Below are 3,420 nucleotides of genomic sequence, written 5' to 3'. Positions count from 1 at the left end.
ACCATTGTTGTCACAGTACAATTCAATGGGATCTGCAATGCTAGGAATGACGCCCAGGTCTCCCACGAATTTCCTGATCCAAACAGCTTCCTTAGCTGCATCCGATGCTGCTATGTATTCGGCTTCTGTAGTCGAATCTGCAACGGTTGGTTGTTTGGAACTCTTCCAACTAATAGCCCCACCGTTTAGGCAGAAAACGTAACCTGACTGCGATCTGAAGTCATCTCTGTCGGTTTGGAAACTAGCATCGGTATAACCACTTATAGCGAGCTCGTCTTCCAATCCGCCATCCACCAAGAACAAATCCTTAGTCCTTCTCAAGTACTTAAGGATGTTCTTGACCGCAATCCAGTGAGCCTCACCTGGTGTAGACTGATATCTACTAGTCATACTCAATGCATATGATACATCCGGACGAGTACATAACATGGCGTACATGATGGATCCAATTGCCGAGGCATATGGATTCCTACTCATGCGCTCTTGCTCATCCTGTGTCTTTGGACACTGAGTCTTGCTAAGAGCTACGTCATGTCCCATTGGCAAGGCACCCCTCTTGGAGTCTTGCATCTTGAACCGATTCAAGACCTTGTCAATGTATGTACTCTGACTTAGACCAAGAAGCCTTCTCGATCTATCTCTATAGATCTTGATGCCTAGAATGTAGGCGGCTTCTCCTAAGTCTTTCATCGAAAAGACCGATCCTAGCCATGATTTTACTCCTTGCAAGGTAGGAATGTCATTTCCGATGAGCAATATATCATCCACGTAAAGTACAAGGAAGACCACTGCGCTCTCACTGACCTTCTTGTAAACGCATGGCTCATCTTCGTTTTGCAGGAAGCCAAACATTTTGACTGCCTCGTCAAATCGAAGATTCTAGCTCTTCGAAGCCTGCTTCAGTCCATAAATGGATCTCTGAAGTTTGCATACTTTCCGTGGACTCTTAGGATCGACAAAGCCCTCGGGTTGTGTCATGTACACATCCTCGAGCAAATTCCCGTTAAGGAATGCGGTCTTGACGTCCATCTGCCATATCTCGTAGTCATAATACGCAGCTATGGCTAGCAGAATTCATATGGATTTAAGCATCACGACTGGTTAAAAGGTTTCATCATAGTCTATACCATGAATCTGTCGAAACCCTTTCGCGACGAGTCGTGCCTTATAGGTATGCACAATGCCATCCATTTCGGTTTTCTTCTTGAAAACCCACTTGCATCCAATGGTCTTAATACCATGTAACGAATCGACCAAAGTCCACACTTTGTTTTCGTACATGGATTGCATCTCAGACTCCATGGCCTGGTGCCATTTCTCGGAATCGGAACTCGCCTCAGCCTCTGAATACGACGTAGGCTCGTCATGTTCTAACAACATGAGTTCGTCGTTTCCTGTCATAAGAAAACCATATCTTGTGGGCTCTTTGCGAATTCTACCAGATCTCCGAGGTTAACTAGTAGGTGTTGTCTCAACAACTTGTAATACAGGTTGAACTGTTTTGACCTGTTCACTCGGTTCTTCGACTATTTGTGGTTCTCGAACTTCTTCGAGATCTATTCTACTCCCACTGACTCTCTTGGAGACGAACTCTCTCTCCAAGAAAGATCCATTCCGAGCAACAAACACTTTGTTCTCAGATGGGTTGTAGAACCAGTACCCTTTAGTTTCCTTAGGGTAACCCACAAATATGCATTTATCAGACTTGGCGGATAGCTTATCAGAAGCAAGACGTTTCACGTAAACGTCACATCCACAAATCTTCATGAATGCTAACCTGGGACGCTTCCATTTGGTGGATAGCTTATCAGAAGCCAGACGTTTCACGTAAACGTCACATCCCCAAATCTTCATGAATGCTAACCTGGGACGCTTCCCAGTCCATATATCATATGTTGTCTTCTGAACTGATTTTGTTGGACAGTTGTTCAGTATAAGCGCAGCCGTTTCCAGAGCGTAGCCCCAGAAAGATTTAGGAAGATCGAGCTGACTCATCATAGACCGTACCATATCTAATAAGGTTCGATTCCTCCTCTCGGACATGCCATTCAACTGCGGCATTCCAGGTGGAGTTAGCTGTGAGACAATCCCACAATCTGCCAGATAGTCAGTGAACTCTTGGCTCATATACTCGCCACCTCGATCAGATCGAAGCAACTTGATCGTCTTGCCAAGTTGGTTTTGTACTTCGTTTCTGAAAATCTTGAACAATTCAAGTGTTTCAGATTTATGTCTCATCAAGTAGACATAATCGTACCTACTAAAATCATCAGTAAACGTAACAAAGTACAGATAACCTTCTCTAGCAGGTGAGCTCATAGGACCGCATACATCACTATGTATGAGTTCTAGCAACTCTGTAGCCCTTTCTCCTTTTCTAGTAAAAGGAGATTTTGTCATCTTGCCCATCAAACAAGAATCGCACGATTCGATTGATTCATAATCAAAAGAATCAAGAAGTCCATCAGAATGAAGCTTCGCTATGCGTTTCTCATTGATGTGACCAAGTCGACAATGCCAGAGATAGGTCGGGTTTAAGTCTTCGGCTTAAACCGCTTGGTACCTAACGTTATAGATCGACCTGTATCTAGATGGTTCATCTTCCAAAACATAAAGGCCATTAAACTGTTAACCCTTACCATAGAATAAATTGCCTCTATAAATGGACAGACATTTGTTCTCAATAACAAATCTGAAACCATCCGAGTCTAAACATGAAATCGATATGATGTTCTTGCTGATGGCAGGTACAAAATAACAATCATGCAACTCCAATACAAGGCCAGAAGGTAAAGTCAGATCATAATTCCCGACGGTTAATGCAGTAACTTTTGCTCCATTCCCGACGCGGAGATCTACTTCTCCCTTCGCCAATTTTCTACTTCCCCGCAGTCCTTGCACATTTGCACAAATATGCGAGGCACATCCGGTATCCAATACCCACGATGTAGAAGTAAACAAGTTAGCCTCTATAACAAAAATACCAGAAGTTGAAGCTTCTGCAAGCTTCTTCTTCCTCTGATCTTCCAGGTAGAGTCTGCAATTTCTATACCAATATCCAACAGCATGACAGAAATAACACTCTTCTTTCTTGGGTTTAGGCTTAGGCTTAGTGACAACACTTGTCACTTTCCTCTTGCCCTTACCTTTTGAACGCTTCCTTTTGCTGGAACTCTTTCCAACAACTACCATATCATTCTTCCCTTAGCTCCCAACTTTCTCTTGGAATGACACATTCAACTGATCAACCATCAATGAATTGTCCATGTCATCTAATTGATCACGCAATTCCGAAGACATCTTTCCAAGCATCAAGCTGGACACGTCTAGACCATCATCCATATGCTTTCCATAAACATCAATGATCGATCTAGAAGCCTTGGTCAGAAGCTTATCCTTCATAAGGATAGATCGCATGGT

Source organism: Tarenaya hassleriana, unplaced genomic scaffold (assembly GCF_000463585.1).
Source record: "Tarenaya hassleriana unplaced genomic scaffold, ASM46358v1 Cleome209, whole genome shotgun sequence".
Taxonomy (NCBI): domain Eukaryota; kingdom Viridiplantae; phylum Streptophyta; class Magnoliopsida; order Brassicales; family Cleomaceae; genus Tarenaya; species Tarenaya hassleriana.
This window is presented reverse-complemented; position numbering follows the sequence as displayed.